General features: G+C 41.4%; 1 protein-coding gene and 1 pseudogene across 2 annotated transcripts in view; one reads left to right on the top strand and one right to left on the bottom strand.

The window, feature by feature from the left end:
• LOC309624174 (olfactory receptor 7D4-like) overlaps positions 1-18,228 on the top strand; it is an 88,729-nt gene that overhangs the window by 20,894 nt on the left and 49,607 nt on the right. The gene's annotated exons all lie outside the window — the stretch shown is intronic.
• Positions 10,823-18,116, bottom strand: LOC309624179 (olfactory receptor 7D4-like; annotated as a pseudogene). Its single transcript has one exon. The product of its transcript is annotated as an olfactory receptor 7D4-like (transcript).

Genomic DNA, 18,228 nt, shown 5'->3' with positions numbered 1-18,228 from the left:
CCCTGAAACCTTTTAAATTAACGTCTTTCATTGAAGTCTTTTTTTTTTTTTTTTAATTCATTGAAGTCTTAATACCTTTTCCCTTGTACAAAGTGTACTGGGACTTGTGAATACCACAATGCCCATTGTCAACTCCTCAGCAACACACTGACCCAGCGACCCAGAAATCAGTCTGTAGTCAGAAGAGCCACAAAACAGGCCCAGGTGACAAAAAGAACCAAGTCCCCCCAGGGAAGTGGCAGAGCCGCCCCTGTCTCATGAGAGGTTATGTTTGACAGGGAATGGATAACCCCAGTGGGGAAGTGCTAAGTATCATCAGAAACAGTGAAATTAGTGCACTATCATGAGGTAAATTGACCACCACCATAAGGGGACACAGCTGTGGAGACTGACTGCATGATTGCCCCGCTGTGGCCAAACAGTAATGATGATGCGAATGGCTGTGACTGTTCCCCAGCTTTCCTGGGTACTTCATGTTGGCCTTTTCTATCCCAGACGACTTTGGAGCTGGCTGTCTGCCTCAGCCCCCAGTGGTGCCGTCCATTGGGTTTCCCATTGGCTTTGTCCCCTGGCCTTTCTGGGACCCTGCAGTCAGTGCAGCTCTGGCCCTTTCTTCACTCTTTACCCAGACCTGCCGCTCTCACAGGCAGCTGTCTTCCTGTCTCCTTCTCTCCCTCTGACTGCCCTGTCACTTGTCACATAAAGGGTGGCTTGTGGGTCCCTGGTGATGGGGACATTATATAAGACGTTATTGCCCCTGAGCAGTATGTCCTTCCACATAACAGCAGAAAGGCATCTCTTTAGTACAGGAGCTTTGAGGCGAGGAGTGGGGAAGATTATTCATCAGAGTGAAGGGCGGAGCAGGGTCAGCTTGTGTTTGTGCTCCATGAGGGGAGGAGAGAGCTGCACCCTGAGCTTCTGAACCAGTTCACTTGTGACCCGTTGGAACACAGTGCCTTTCACCACTACGAATCACTTTCGTCAGTGGAATCAGTTTCATCATTCTTATCTCAATGTTAATGGAAAAGTTAAGGGACAGGTTGGGGATATCCTTCCGCCTGAATCTATCACGTCTTGTCTCTAGAGCAAAGCCCAGAGTTCTTGGTCACGGAACATGTTTAGACAGGTACACCGTTCAGCCCATGGTGACTCTGGGTGCACCAGGCCCCTGCGCTGGCCTGGAAGGCCATGTGGTGCCTCAGCAGCCAGGCAGATTTGAGCCCAAATATCTACAAGGGCAGCTCCAGGAACTACTGAGCTCCCCTCAGCTGGGAATACAGAACACTCTACTGTGTGGGCTTCTTCCTTGAAGCACTTCTTGGTGGCTGATTTGTGTCAAAGCCCACCTTCTCTCCCCAACCACCGGCTCTCAGTGATGTGTGTCCGATGCTCTCCCTGCATGACCCACTGCATTTGGCCTACCCTCTGGTGCCTGCCTGGGAACAGGGCGTTCCTGTTTCTGAATGGCTGAGGCAGCTGTGCTTGTGAGGCTACTGACCTCCCTGTGCCGGCCGCCTACAGGAGTGACACTGCATGTGGGCATTTAAAAATACTGTTTTGTGTTAGGTGTTTTGTTCAGTGGTTTAGTCTTTGAAATAACAGCTAAACAGTTTGTTTTTTTATATTCACTTTTTTTACACTCTACATTTCTCCATTTGGGGTCTGAGTTTAGTAGTTTAAAAAAATACTAGCCTTTTTAAAATATCTGACTTTTGATTTGCAAATTGATTTAAAATGTCCATTTTAAATAAACAGCTGATATATATACATTTAATATTACTAAAGGAACCTGTAGCACTTTACTGTCCTTTTATGGGCAGGTTTTTATACAGCTGGGTCTCTAAGAGAGGCACTGCCAACCAAACTGGTTTAAAATTTTTTTTCCCCCAGATCTATTACCTTTGGAGGATCCATTAAATACTACTACTAATCCTCTACTCACAGTTTTCTACTACTGTAAATACACATCAAGTAAAATTTACTGTCTTAACCATTTTAAGCATACAGTTCAGTGGCATTAAGTATACTCTTTTTTTTATTTTTTTATTTTTTGGCCGCCATGTGGCATACAGGATCTTAGTTCCCCAAGCAGGGATTGAACCCGGGCCTTGGGCAGTGAGAGAGCAGAGTCCTAACTACTGAACCACCAGGGAATTCCCAAATACACTCTTATTGTTATGCAACTATTGCCACCATCCATCTCCAGATGTTTTTCATCATCCCAAATTGATGCTTGGTACTTATTAAATCACAACTTCCTGTTGCCCCTTGCTCTAGTCCTGGTAACCACCACCGTACTTTCCATCTCGGTCTCTATGAAATAGATTCCTCTAGTTACCTTACCTTGTGTATGTGGAACTGTATAGTTGGCCCTTGAACAACATGGGTTTGAAATGCGCCGGTCCACTTATACTTGGAATTTTCCTCAGTAAATAGTACGGTGCTACATGATCCATGGTTGGCTGAATCCATGGTTGCAGAACCTCGGATCCAGATGGCTGACTCTTGGACTTGAACATCCCCAGATTTTGTTGTCCCTGGCAGGTCCTGTAAACAGTCCCCTGCAGATACCGATGGACAGCTGTATTTGGCTTTTTGTGTCTGGCTTATTTCATATAGTAGAATACCTTCAAGTTTCATGCATGGTGTTGCATGTGACAGAATATTTCTTTTTAAGGCTAAATAATACCCCATTGGATATATATACCACATTTTGTTTATCCAGTCATCCATTAATGGACACTAAGGGGACTTCCATCTTTTGGCTACTGTGAATAATGCTGCTATGAACATGAATGTGGATAGAACTACCAAGTTCTTTCAGTTCTTCTGGGTGAAACTCAAAGGGGAAATTGCTGGATACTGTGCTAAGTCTCTATGTATCCTCGTTCACTTTTAAATCTTACCTTATCTTGACAGGTGTGTTATTCATAGGGATGTTGGGGAAAACTACAAAATGGGAGCTTTTGACAGAGAAATTTTGTCAGTTGGGTGTAAAGATGTAGTAAGAGTGTCTATAGCACTAGAGCACTTTAAATTTATGTTTTTGTTTCCTGCATTTGCCTCTACAGGGATATTTATTATATCCCATGGGGGATTGTGTATTACATCAAGCAACGTAAGAGCCAGTGATTTTGCTATATCTAGGTATCGTTTAACAATCGTAAGAAGAATTGCAGTTTTGTGTTAGTCACAAGTCACTGGATTCCTTCAGTGAACAAGGCTGTCTGCAAGGTACTATGCCATTGGTAACCAAAAGACATAAAATGCCCACAATGTGCAAAAACTCTCCAAAAGAAGGCAGATCCTAATGTCAGACAATGTAGAATTTAAAGCATTTCTACAGATAATCGATAAAAGATTCCAGTTCTTCAAAATAGGAAAAGTTGAGATGTGTCTCCACTTAAAATATTTCTGTAAAATATATAAAGGAATGTTTGACAGAAATAAAAGGATGAAGAGATAATACACAGGGACTCCCCTGTTGACGCAGTGGTTAAGAATCCGCCTGCCAATGCAGGAGACACAGGTTCAAGCCCTGGTCCGGAAGGATCCCACATGCCACGGAGCACCTAAGCCCATGTGCCACAACTACTGAGCCTGTGCTCTAGAGCCCGCGAGCCACAATTACTGAGCCCACGTGCCTAGAGCCTGTGCTCCACAACAAGAGAAGCCACCGCAATGAGAAGCCCACGCACCACAACGAAGAGTAGCCCACGCTCGCCGCAACTAGATAAAGCCCATGCACAACAACAAAGACCCAACGCAGCCAAAATAAATAATTAATTAAAAATAAATTTAAAAAAAAAGAGAGAGTACACAGTTCCACGGGGGGACTTAATCACCTTTCTCCCCATAATGTTTCTCCAAACAATAGAGAAAAATGAGTTAAGCCATATATGTGAAAACAGTGAGCGAAGGCTTAATATATGTGTACTGAATACTGTCTCTCTAATAACTTACAAATCAGAAAGTGCTTGTCTGGGGATGAAGGTGAGGGGATGGACTAGAACAGGCAGGAGGGCTTTGGAGGAAAGATAATTATGTTCTGTATCTTGTTTCAGCTGGTGATTACTCAAGTATGTGCAGTTTTCCAAAGTCATTCCCTGAATGCTTACATGTGCTTTTCATTGTACACTAATTGTATCTTTTTAAAAATTTATTTATTTATTTTTGGCTGCATTGGGTCTTCATTGCTGTGCACGGGCTTTCTCTAGTTGTGGCGAGCGGGGGCTACTCTTCGTTGCGGTGCACAGGCTTCTCATTGCAGTGGCTTCTCTTGTTGCAGAGCACGGGCTCTAGGCGCGCAGGCTTCAGTAGTTGTGGCACGCAGGCTCAGTAGTTATGGTGCACAGGCTTAGTTTCTCTACAGCATGTGGGATCTTCATGGACCAGGGATCGAACCCGTGTCCCCTGCCTTGGCAGACGGATTCTCAACCACTGCACCACCAGGGAAGCCCCACTAATTGTATCTTAACAACAAAAAGTAAACATCCTATGCAGTCACCAGGAAAATAAACAGATTTCTGGCCCTGTTCAGTACAGGGTTTCCCAGTTTGAGGAATGTGGTATTAAGTAGAATCTCTACTATGAAATAGATAGCTGGTTTTCACCTGTGACCATATATGACTTCAGGGTTAACAAAATAACATTGGTAAACAAAAGACACATAATGCTGCCCAGGACATTTAAAATCTGTCCAAAAGAAAGCAGATCCTAATGCCGGACAATATAGACTTGATGTATATGGTTTCAGGCTTCAGGCTTCTCATCTGTGGGGTTATCATGATGGTGGATTTTGTTCATGCATAAGAACTGTGGAACTTTCCACCTTTGTCATTCGAATACTGTTGTGAAGATTACCATTTAGGCTGCTCTTCAGTTTTAGACTGTGATTGGGCACGGCACCCTCTTGCCTGCCCACTTGTAAGCCTCACAAGTGTCCTATTGTAATAAGTCGCTTCTTATCAAAAAATTAAAAAAACAAAGACTGTGATTGATTTTAACCAAATAGAGTTGACCTTTAAAACCACAGAAGGTTAAAAGATATCAAATGGTTGAACATGAAGGAAATCTGAAGAATAAATGAATAAAAGTAAAACAGAAGAACTGATAAATAATTCCCAGTGGTGGTTCTCTGAGAAGACACACATCCAGGGAGACTCATACAATACATAGATGTTGGAGAAAGTCTGACTTGGCATTTCCCCTTTGCAAAGGTGATGGGGAGAGCACAGACCTGTTTCAATTGAATTTTCCCAACCAAGACTTTCTTGAAGTTACCCAGTACTTAAAATTTATTTAGAGAGTTTTGGGCAAAATTTATTTAGAGGGTGTTGGGTGGGGGGGGAATCATGACATTGTTTTTCTAATCTTTTTTGGTTCAAGGTATAATAGTCAATATTTATTTTCCTTTTCTGCCATTATCTGCCCCAGAATATTTATGCCACTGTGGGTGTATATGTAGGACCTTCCCTATTTTCTTGCCTGCTTCATTTTTCCCATATCACTTTTGAACTGGTATATTAATCATTACTTTATTATCTACCTCCTACCATCATATCAGATCGTCTAGACCGCGTACATGTTTTTTTAACTTTTAACTTTTTATTGAAATAAAATATTACATACAGGAAGTACACATGAGTGTTTAGCTTGATACATTTTCACAGTGGAACACACCCATGTAACCAACACACAGATCAAGACACAGGACGTTACCACCACCCCAATATCCTCTGGTGTACCCTTCCAGACACACGCCTCCCAGGGTAAGCACTTTCCTGACTTCTGATAGCACAGGATGACTTTTATGTCTTTGTATTTGACATTAATGGAATCATACAGTATCACATTTTTTAATATAAATATATTGTTAAATTTATTTAGTTGGCTGCATTGTGTCTTAGTTACAGCACATGGGGTGTTCGTTGCGGCATGTGGAATCTTTCCTTGTGACACGTGGGCGTCTCCCTACGTGTGGCACATGGGCTCTAGAGCATGCAGGCTTAGTTGCCCCGCAGTATGTGGGATCTTCGTTCCCCAGCCAGGGATCCAACCCGCATCCCTGCATTGGAGGGCAGATTCTTAACCACTGTACCACCAGGGAAGTCCCCAGTATCACTTTTTATATTTAAATAAACTTCTAAATTTCGGAACAGTTCAGATTTTCAAAAAAAAAAAAAAAAAAAACCGTGTAGACGGTACAGAAAATTCCAGTGTACCCCACACCCAGTTTCTTCTATTGTTAGTATCTTACCTTGCAATTAGACCTCGTACATTTTTTGTATACGGTGCTCATGTCTTCTCAGTTTCCAGCACAGGGACATAATTATTTACTGAGAGATTAAAGGAGAAAACCAGAGAGAAGGACTTAAAAGGAGATACAGGTCTCCAGGCTTCTCCAGGCTCCTTCAAGGGAACGTCAACTATGTTGACTGAATATTTCATTTTTCTTTTCTTCATAATTCCCAGCTGCAGTTTATACTGTGTAAGCCACATAGAGACTTAAAATTTTTTCAATAGCCACAATAAACCAAAAAGAAATAACTGAGATCATTTTCTTAATAAATTTTATTTAACCTAACATATCCATAACATTTCAACATAGTAAGTGGTAATGGTGATATTTAAATCCTTATGGAGTATTCAAAATTCTCTGGTTACTATATATTCTTCAGATGTAACTGATACGTGTTTAGCTCTCAAAAAATTACAGTTGAAAAGGTAGCTTCTAATATCCAAAATATTTCCAATAATTGTCTACATACGGGTGTGAGGCCAGGAGCTCCCGGAGCCCTGGCTGCAGATTTAACCTCGGACCCCCGTGTCCTGAGTAGTCGTCACATGGCCCTCCAGACCCGCTTCATAATTGAAACAATGTCTCAAGTCTGGAAATCCAAAGACTGATTTGTGTCATCACAGTAGAAAATCACAGCCCACTAACCAATTTCCAGGCATACGTCAATAAGAAAGAACCTTTTCATCAAAGGGAAGACCTTGCACCATCACCACAATCCATACTAAATCTTCTCTCAAACCGTCCTCAAAAGGACTTGCAGTCTTTGCTAGAGTGACTAGGCACTGGGGAGAGGAAATGCCTAGATGGTCTCAGATGACACGAATTTCTGGAAATCCAAACTCCCATTGTAGCCCTCCACCAGTAAAGCAGAGTGTTATGGTAGGATTCCTCCCGCATGGCTGTGGATGGGCCAGGGGTCAGCTAGTGGGGGGTGGGGTCCAGATGCAGCCCAGAGGACATGGTTCATTCATGTTGGCCTCGGTGGCAGAAGGGACTCTGCAGGTGTAATTAACTTCAGGATTTTGAGATGGGAAATTTATCCTGTATTATTTGGGTGGGCTGAATGTAATCACAAGTGTAGTTATAAGAGGAAGGCAGTGGGGTAAGAGAGAGATTTCAAGCTATATTTTTACTTTTAAGATGGAGGAAGGACCACCAGCCAAGCACTGCAGGGGGCCTCTAGAATTTGGAAAAGGCAAAGAAAGAGATTCCCCTCTAGTGCGTCCAGAAGTAAGCCCGTTGCTGATACTTCGTAGAATTCTGACCTCCAGAAGTGTAAGACAATAAACTTCTGTCATTTTAAGCCACTGGACTTAATAGCAATTTGCTACAGCAGCATCAAGAAACTAATACACCTCTCTTCCAAAATCTACCTGTCTTACTGCCACTGGCTTGGTCAGGTCCCCATCATCTTTCCCTGAACTACTTCAACAGCCTCCTAACTCTTCACTGTGCCTCCAATTTCCCCCGCTTATAGCAATACTAAAATCCTCATATTATGCCCATGATTACAGCATGGCCCTTGTGCTCAATTGCTTTTAGAATCCTTAATATGTCAAACTAGACTCTCCTCTCAATAGTCTGTTTTCCATCTTCATATCTATGCTTATTTCTAATAAGTCAGACATAAGTTCCAAATATCTTACTGAAATGCTTTACTTGAATTCCCACATGCATGTGTGTGTGTGTGGTTTCTTCTTTCTCAAGTTCCCAATCTCCTATCCTGTTTTCTACCCAAACCCATTATCCAGTTAAATTTCTACTGATTATTTGTTACTCTTGGTCAAGTATATTCTCCATTAGAAGTTTTTCTGAATCCTAAGTGTTGGCAAAAATGTGAAAAAACTGAAACCTTCATTCATTGCTGGGGGGAATGTAAAATGGTGCAGCCACTTGGAAAACAAGTTTGGCATTTTCTTAGAAATTAAATACAAATTTACTGTATGACCGACCCACTAAATTACTCTGCAATACCTACCCCAAAGAAATAAAAGCACATTTTGGCACAGAGACTCATATGCAAACGTTCATAATAACATTATTCATATTAACCCCAAACTGGAAATACCCACATAGCTGTCAATTGGTAAATGGATAAACAAAATGTGGTACATCCATACATTTGAATACTATTCTGCAATTATAAGGAACAAAATACTGATGTATGTTTTCCACATGAATAACCCTGACAAATCATTATGCTAAGTGAAAGAAGCCAGATACAATAGATCATCTATTGTATGATTCCATTTATATAAAATAGCTAGAAAAGGCCAGTTTATAGAGAGAAAGAAGCAGATAAGTGGTTACCTAGGACTGAGGTGGCAGTTGATAATACCTGCAAATGGGCATGAGGGAACTTTCTAGGGTGATAGAAATGGTCTGTGGATTGTGGTGATGGTTGCATAACTCTATAAATTTACCAAAACTATTGAACTTACGCTTTCAATGGCTGAATGAATGGTATATAAATGATCCTGCAATAAATCTGTTAAATAAATTTAAAAAAATTTTTTTTCTGGACTTAATCAAGGTGATTTGAAAAGTTTTACCTTTGTTTTCCGCATGCCTTATTACACACCAATATTATTATGGTTACCACTCTGTATTTCAGTCATGTTTACCTCTTTGGTCCCCAGTTGAGTTTGTATGAAGTAGGCAATAAATACACTATGGATTAAACTTAGTAGAGTCAAATTGAATTAAAGCCACACTGAATATGTTTTTCCTCACTAAAAAATTATGATTTTCCAGTACTTTTGAAGATCTTAGTACATACCCGATACTTGTTTTATTTTGTTTTTGTTGTTTTTGCCCCCAAAGTCCTTAGTTCCATTCATGGTATTGTTTGGATACTCTTCACAGTCTTTATCACCTGTCTCAGCTTTGGTTCCCCAGAAGCAGATCCAAGGATTCACGTGCAAGTACTTTATTGGAAGGAGCAAGGACCATGGTATGTGGGTTGGAGAGAGGAGAAGTGATACAGGGAAGAAAACACATCCAGTAAAGTTTACCTTAAGTCAGCTCCCGCAGGAGTGAGCAGAGTTTCCATCCCGTAGGGAAATTCTGGAAAATGGCACAAAATCTAAACTTCAGAATTATTCCAGCTGAGGGGTGAAGAAGATGGTACACCCCACACCTGTCCATCAAGAACTGTCCCTGGTAGGGCATAATTCTATGTCACGTCTACCATCATGCGTTGGGAAAAGTAGGTTCCACCTGGTGGTGACAGTGGCAGTCAGGCTGGTGTGCAGTGGGGATGTGAAGGGATCCCAGGGAATGTAGGAGAAATATTGACCACTTCTACCATGCCATCCTTCACTGCAGACTCAGTTCTATCAATATTCTTCTCAAAAAGTGGACTAAGTTCTGAATACATTTCAGAAATGTGTAACTATCATTCCTGCTGGCACCTCCAGAGACATCCCTTCCCCAAAAGTAAACCACATTACAAAACAAGGTTTATTCTGTTGTATTCATTACTAGATGTTTTAGGATCTTCGGTGTATCTTCAAACTGCCATGATGGGAAATAAATGTCCAATAAAACAAGGAAAGGAAAGAGGAAGGGAAGAAGAAGGAAGGCAAAGAATGAAGCAATATAACAGAGTTATCTGATGCAATATATTACTATGAATCACCTGAACAAACTAGCTGTCAAAACATTCCCACCTAAATGTCCATCAACAGAGGAATGGATAAAGAATATGTGGTACATATATACAATGGAATATTACTCAGCCATTAAAAAAGAATGAGATAACGATATTTACAGCAACATGGATGGGCCTAGAGATTGTCATACTGAGTGAAGTGAGTCAGACAGAGGAAGACAGTATCATATGATATCACTTATATGTGGAACCTTAAAAAATGACACAAATGAACTTATTTACAAAACAGAAAAAGATTCACAGACTTCAAAAACAAATTTATGGTTACCAAACAAAGTGGAAAGATGGGGGATTGATAAATTAGGAGTTTGGGATTTACATATTCACAGTACTGTATATATAATCAACAAGGACCTCTTGTATAGCATAGGGAACTCTACTCAATATTTCGTAATAACCTATATGGGAAAAGAATCTGAAAAAGAATGGATATATGTATATGTATAACTGAATCAGTGCTATACATCTGAAACTAACAACAATGTAAATCAACTTTAATATAAAATAAAAGTTCAATTAAAAAAAATTCCCACTCTTAAAGTTGAAAATCACGTCACTGTTTTCAGGAAAACTGTGATAGCAAAGTTAGCAACGTGGGCTCAATGCCAGGTTTCCAGGTTAGCGTCCATCCCATTCTCATTCTCTTTTAAAAATGGGGTAAATGAGAGAAAATACCTTTAAAAATGTTGTCAAGATTACATAAAATATACACATAATACAATAAGAACAGACTTGATATATGAAGCAGTTTGGTCATGAGTATTGTGTGATTTTCATTCCATTTTTTTCCAGAGAAAGACAAACACAACCAAATTAAGGTGAAGAACATCAACATTTGAGAGGATAATTTTAGGGGGAAACCATGCCACATTTGATATAAATGCTACAAATCTAATGTCGGAAATCACTGGAATGGCTGTAAGAAAGCTGGCCCAAGATAGAAATGTATGGTCTGCAAATAGGAAACAAAAGTTAAAAAGGAATTACTGAGGAGGGTGTTGAAGAGAAACTAATACAAAAACAAATAAAAGCAAAGTCATAGGTGCTTTGAGAATAGAAGAAATGAAGCATGTCTTTCAGGGTCAAAAAAGAGCCAACATATTTAAATTCACAACATTTGTTTTTGAGCCTCACAATGTCCACTTAGTTCTGAGGCCAGTGACCCATCACAGACAAGGGGCACCTCGGCTGAGGAGCCTTCCCAGGGCCCCTTTCACATACATCCTTGTTCCTCAGGCAGTAGATGAAGGGGTTCAGCATGAGGGTGACCACAGTGTACATTACAGAGGCAAAGGAGCTTCTCTGGGAAGAATGAGTCACATCGGTACTGAGATAGATCCCCAGGCTTGTCTCATAGAACAAGGAGACCACACAGAGGTGAGACCCACAGGTGGAAAATGCTTTATATTTTCCCGCTGCAGAGGAGATTCTCATTAAAGAGGAGACAATTCGAGAGTAAGAGAAGAGGATTCCAGTGAGGGGAAACACACCCAGCAGGGCAGTGGCCACAAACAAGAAGATGTTATTGATGAGGGTGTCAGAGCAGGCCACCTTGAGAATCTGAGTCAGTTCACACAAGAAATGTGGAATTTCAGTGCCAGTACAGAAGATCAGCCGCCTCAACAGAATATGAACCAGGGCAACCCAGAAAATGATGAACCAACACATCAGAACCAGGAGGCCACAGAAGCGTGGGTTCATGATGACCATGTAGTGCAGGGGGAGGCAGATGGCCACAAACCGGTCATAGGCCATCACAGTCTGAAGAAAACCATCCATTCCAGCAAAAATCATTTAAAAAAATACACCTGAGTGAAGCATCCTGTGTAGGAGATGTCCTTGCTCTGTGCCTGGATGTTCACCAGCACCTTTGGGACAGTGGTGGAGACGAAACAGATGTTAACAAAGGAGAGGTTGGCGAGGAAGAAGTACATGGGGGTGTGGAGGTGGGAGTCCGAGCTGACGGCCAGGATGATGAGCAGATTCCCCAGCACAGTGACCAGGTACATGGACAGGAACAGTCCAAAGAGGAGGGGCTGCAGCTCAGGATCGTCCGAGAGGCCCAGGAGGAGGAACTGTGATACTCCCGTGTGGTTTCCTGCTCCCATGTGGATGGTGCGTCTGCTGGGGAAGGAGGCAAAAGCAAGGTTCAGCTAACAGCCGATTGTGGGAAAGATTGGAGAAGAGGTAGTGATTCTCTGGGAAATAAGTCTTTGGAGAGAGGGTCCAGATTCCACAAAATGAGAGAAAGAAACAGAACTGGGTTCAGTAGAAACTAAAGTATCTGAAAACTACAGACCTCACTGTCATAGATTAAATACATATGGAACTGTCCCAGTCCCACTATTCTAGAGGTAAAGCCCAGTACCCACCCTCTCTCCTCTTTTCCTTCTTACTCCACCAGCCTTTACTGGGACACGGTCCCTGATGGTCATCACTGAAGCTTTCTCTTCTCTGCGGTCTATCTAGGGGAAACCCATTTGTGTTTCAACTGAGGCAGGGGTCACAGAATTATAGTGAAGGGACAACAGGGACATGTTGTTATCATCTCAAGGGTTGAATTCTCAGGGCTCCTCATTAAATAAATTGTTGTATTGACTTTCCTCTCTCCAAACAACTCAGCTCCCTTGAGGTACAAGGAAAAGAAAATGGAAACATTTCAGCCAACGCTGTGTGTGTGGAGGCAGCAATGGGGGAAGAAGGTATATTCTCCAAGGAGAAATTCTTCCTTCTTTGGTTTGACTTTAAAAGTGACAAGGTATCCCCTAAGGAATGTTTAATTTCTACAAGAACCAAAACATGGAAGCCTTTGTAGATATTATGGAGGGCTCCATTTATTACCTCTAAATAGAGGGGCAGGGGCAGCACTTAACCAGGTAGATTGGATTGAAGAGTGTGTATTGAGGAAATACATGTGGCAAATATAAATGATCTGTAAAGTTTGTCAAGGAAGGGGAGGACAGAGGTAAAACATAGCCTAAAGGGAGTATCTAATATGAGAGGGTTAAACCTAAGATTCAATGGAAGTTATGGGAACACATTTAACTTCAAGCAGAACTATGTTGTTTAGTGCAAGCATTTGAATACACAGGAATTTCTGGATACATAATTCATAGGATGCACTGTACACTCTAAACCAACAACAATCATAATGTGCTGTATCTCCAGTTTATAGGACATGGTTGCAGAAATCAAGGGTTGGAAGCAGAAGTGAACCCTTGTAATATCACTCCCAGTTAGTCATGTGGGGAGTTTGTGGTCCAAGCCTACACACTTCTGGCCTCTGCAGGTTTGGAGGCCTGGACACCTAAAAAGATAACAGTTCCAGAGACATGGCGAAAGTCCCATTGAACATTTTTTTTTTTTTTTTTTTGGCCGTGTTGCCAGCTTGTGGAATGGTCGTGCTGCCGGCTTGTGGAATCATAGTTCCCTGACCAGGGATTGAGCCTGGCTCCGTGGCAGTGAAAGCTCCGAGTCCTAACCACTGGACCACCAGGGGATTCCCGCCATTGAACTTCAACCAATTCTACTGCATGAACATTTCAAGTTCTTTATGCTAAGAACAGGAGTCACCTTCAGGCAAGGGTAATTGACCCTAGTGATCAATGTAATTGTATGACCATGGCAGTGGACACTGGTACTCTGCTGTGCTCAGTCAATGGCTGGCAGCAAGAGCAATCTCAGGGCACAGTGGTGGATACAGATGGTGGTCAGTTATGCTCCCACAGCTAGAGATCTGAGTGGTGTGACCTTGGGTGAGGCAGCTTCCTTTAGCCGAGGACAGTTCTCAAAGAGAAGGCTCAGGGCTGTCATATGCTTGGAAAAATAAGCCTTTAATTCTGAAGAGAGAAGTGGGCAACACAACACAGGATTCGCTACAGTGAATCCCGATGGCTGTTTGGATTGTGATCTGTAACAACATGGACAGTGTCCCATGAGAGCTTATCTGTGATGCATGGGGGGTCAGGAGTTGGGAAGGCCTTTCCTTAGGAAGTGAGGGCCAAACCAAGAACTGAAGCATCATGAGTAAGGCTCAGCTAAGCATAATCTTGTCTTTCTGACCTGCTTCTCTATAAAAATCCAATTCTCTCTACCATTACTGACATTAAGACAGAACACCAGACCAACACATGTCACTGCCAAGTGGAAATTAGTGGGCTGTTTCACAGGCACATCCAACCAAACCTTTCCAAGAACAAACCTACATTTTTTTCTTCCTTTCTTTTCCTCAACCACTTTATATCAGAGACAGTAACACCGTAGGGAAGGTGAACAGATCCACACGTGGAATTGTTCTAGATGGTTAAGTAATAATAAAGTTATATTAAAATAATTTTCCTAATTAGTCTTTACTTTTTTATTAGCATTTATCACAAAGTCTAGGTTTACCACTTATTTATATATTACTGTCTACCAATAGAATGTACACTCTATGAATTTTGGGCCTTTACTTTGTTCCAAATCTCATACCCATACCCAGAAGAAAACAGTTAATAAATATTTAAAGGCACGAGTCAGTGAATCAAACCATTGCTATTATTAGCATTTGAAATAAACTGGTTTCATCATCTGGAAGAAAAAGAAACGAAAAAATAGAAAAAAAAAAAGAACTTGGAAGCAGAGAAATGTTCCAATTTTTCTCTCTCTTTCCTAGCCTTTGCCTGATATTAAACTTCACCTACACAAATTGAACATTTGTAACTACCAAAAATTTGTATAATGGATGTAATCCATCTGTTAATCTCAGAATGTCTTGTTTTCCACATACCTTTTAATGACATGTAAATATTAGGTAATTTTTGTCTGTAAGGAAAAATTCCAGATCTAATAGTAGTGTAAAGGAATATAAAGGGGAAAAAAACCCTATGGTCAAGACAGCATCAGGTTCCTCTTTTTCAGCATGTTTTCGGTACGATTAACAAAAGGGAATAGTTACAGAAGGGTATATTACATATCTTGGGTACTATTATGGGCTGAATTGTGTTCACTCAAAATTCCTGTGTTGATGTCCTAATCCCGGTGCCTCATAATGTGACTGTATTCAGAGACAGTGCCTTTAAAGAGGTAATTAATTTAACATGAGGTCGTTAGGGTGGGCCCTAATCCAATTTCACTGGTGTTCTTATAAGAAGAGGAGATTAGGAAACAGAGAGATCAGGGCACACCTGCACAGAGGGATGACCATGTGCAGAGGCAGCAAGGGGATGTCCATCTTCAAGGAGACACACCTGAGAGGAAACCAACCCTGCTGAGACCTTGATATTGAACTTCCAGCCTTCACGATTGTGAGAAAATACATTTCTATTGTTGAAGTCACCCAGTCTGGTATTTTGTTATGGCAGCCCCAGCAAACTAATGCAGGCACCAATTAAAAATCCTCTTGCGTCATCTTTTCCTTGAGCCAGATCTGCTGTAATTTCTTCTTTTTTTCCAACAATTTAAAAAATATTATTTATTTATTTATTTGGTTGCTCTGGGTCTTAGTTGTGGCAGGCGGGCTCCTTAGTTGCAGCTCACCAGCTCCTTAGGTGTGGCACATAGGCTCTTTAGTTGTGGCATTCGAACTCTTAGTTGCAGCATGCATGTGGGATCTAGTTCCCAGACCAGGGATTGAACCCAGGCCCCCTGCATTGGGAGTATGGAGTCTTAACCGCTGTGCCACCGGGGAAGTCCCTGCTGTAATTATTTCAATGGAAGCAGTGACACGCTTTGCCCAGCTCCAGCTGGACAGCACCTTCCCACACACCCATGCCAAATACCCCCTGCTTCCTGCCCTGAAGCTTCTCTGATACCACACTATGGGACATCTGAGGGAATCTGGTATATATTCAGAAGTGCGCAACTCAGAAATGTGGGGATGCTAATTTCTTTAGGACCACCTCTGGCCCATAGAAAGCATGAGCTGATGTCTCTTCATCTACTGAGTGGCAAGTTCTGAGACACATATCACGATGCACCTCAGAAGGGTTTGGTGGATTTAGCACCAGTCATCAATAAAGGAATCAAAACGATAACGATTACTTTAATTGGTTGGGTTTTCCTTCCTTCCCTGGTAGATAATAATAAGAGATATATACAACAAATATATATATATATATATATATATATATACATACATATATATGTATCTACATATGTGTATATGTGTGTGTATATATATATATATGTATATGTATATATATTTGTTCTGTTTCTCTGGATAACCCTAATAACAATCCCCAAGAGAAATTAAAATATGTCTGAACAAAAGGACATACATGAATTTTCATAGCACCATTACTCATAATATGCACGAAGTGGAAACAACCCAAACATTCATCAACTAATGAATAAATAAAACATAACATATTCATACTATGGAATATCATTCTACAATTGAAAGAAATCATGTGCGACAACACATATGAGTCTTGAAAAACATACTACGTGAAAAAATTATACTGATGAAAGATTTTATGATTTGATTTACAAGAAATGTCTAGAAAAGGCAAATGTATAGAGACAGAAAGTGGAATCATGGCAATGTGGATGTTAAGTGTGTAGGAAAATGGTATAACTAAAGGGTACTTTATAATTGAACCAAAATTCCATTATATTTTTACAACTAAATTTTCAAATAACATAAATCTATTGCTATCTAAAGAGTCTGATACAGACATAAGTAAATATTTCTGGCATAGAAGACTCTAAAGCCTGATATAAGTATATATAGGAATTTATTGTTTAATAAAGGTAGAATTTCAAATTCCTATGTCAAGGATAGATTATCACTAAACAATTGGCTCTCTTTCTGGAGGAAAAAAATAATTGGATCCACTACCCCACACCACATGCCAAAATACATTCTTTGAGGATTAAAGGTTAAAATGTCAGGGACTTCACTGGAGGTGCAGTGGTTAAGAATCCGCCTGCCAATGCAGGGGACACGGGTTCGATCCCTGGTCTGAGAAGATCACACATGCCGCAGAACAACTAAGCCCATGCGCCACAACTACTGAGCCTGCGCTCTAGAGCCTATGAGCCACAACTACTGAGCCCACAGGCCGCAACTACTGAAGCCCACACGCCTAGAGCCTGTGTTCCGCAACAAGAGAAGCCACTGCAATGAGAAGCCTGTGCACCACAATGAAGAATAGCCCCCCATCGCCACAACGCCACAACGAGAGAAAGCCCACGCCCCTGCGCAGCAATGAAGACCTAATGCAGCCAAAAAAAGACAATGTCAGTAAAAATATTCAATTTTAGAAGAAAATTAAGAAATCTATGTAACCTAGAGTTGGAAGGGAATTTTTAAGGCTAGTAGGAAACCCAGAAATTATTTTTAAAAAGAAAAGAGTCCTTTGGCTACATAAAAAGTGAATATCTTGTTTGCAATAAATGAAACATTAACGTAGCAAAATAATTATCAATTTAATAGATGCATAAAATACACTTGATAATGCACATAAACAATTTTAGTAAAATGTGCTAGGAAACAAGATTTCAAAAGACCTTTATAAACTCCTCTGGGGCCACCCACTGAAATATACAGCAAACATGATTTTGGAGAAAATTTAGAACAATTCCTGAATGAGTGAAGAACGCCTGGTATCAGTGCTGTTTCTCAACTTAGTATGGGAGGCTCTGTACGGTATGGTAAGATCGGGAAAATAAAAAACAGAAATACACACTTGAAGAAGATAAATACAAAGGTTGCAGAAAAATGTCACTATGAATACTAACAGAAATCCATGATTAGAGTTTAGCGCGGTATCCAATGTAAATAACAAGTAATACGGGGAAATAAAGGTTAAATACAGGACTGAACGGAGGAGATAGACCATCTCATGGACTGTCAGGCTTATCAATATGTAAGGATCATTCTAAGGGCTCCAGGAAGTTGAGGACAAGCAGGTAGAAAAGCCCTTGAGGAGCATCCTGAGCGGTGAGTACGCAGCCCCATCCTCTTCTTTTAACCTCTAATCCTGGCGCTGGGCCTTGCACCGCCTCCCACACCACTTCCGGTTGTGGACCCCGCCCTCTGGCCGTAGCCCCGCCCACAGGCCTAGGTCCAGCCTCAACTTTGTCCGCTGGGCCTGTTCCTGCGCCCGGCCCCGACCCCGAATCGACCCCAGGCCCCTCAACCGCAACGTGGGGAGAAATGACAAGTTTCCTCCTGCAATGGTGGAACTTGGCTGACAGCCCCAACCTCAGAGCCCCGCCCCGCCACGACCGAGGTAGGAAGCGGAAGTGCGTCACTGGTGCGCGGCAGTCT

Source organism: Balaenoptera borealis (genome assembly GCF_965194805.1).
Source record: "Balaenoptera borealis genome assembly, chromosome: 2".
Taxonomy (NCBI): Eukaryota; Metazoa; Chordata; class Mammalia; order Artiodactyla; family Balaenopteridae; genus Balaenoptera; species Balaenoptera borealis.
Note: the sequence above shows the minus strand (reverse complement) of the source record. Positions and strands in the feature narration are given on the sequence as shown.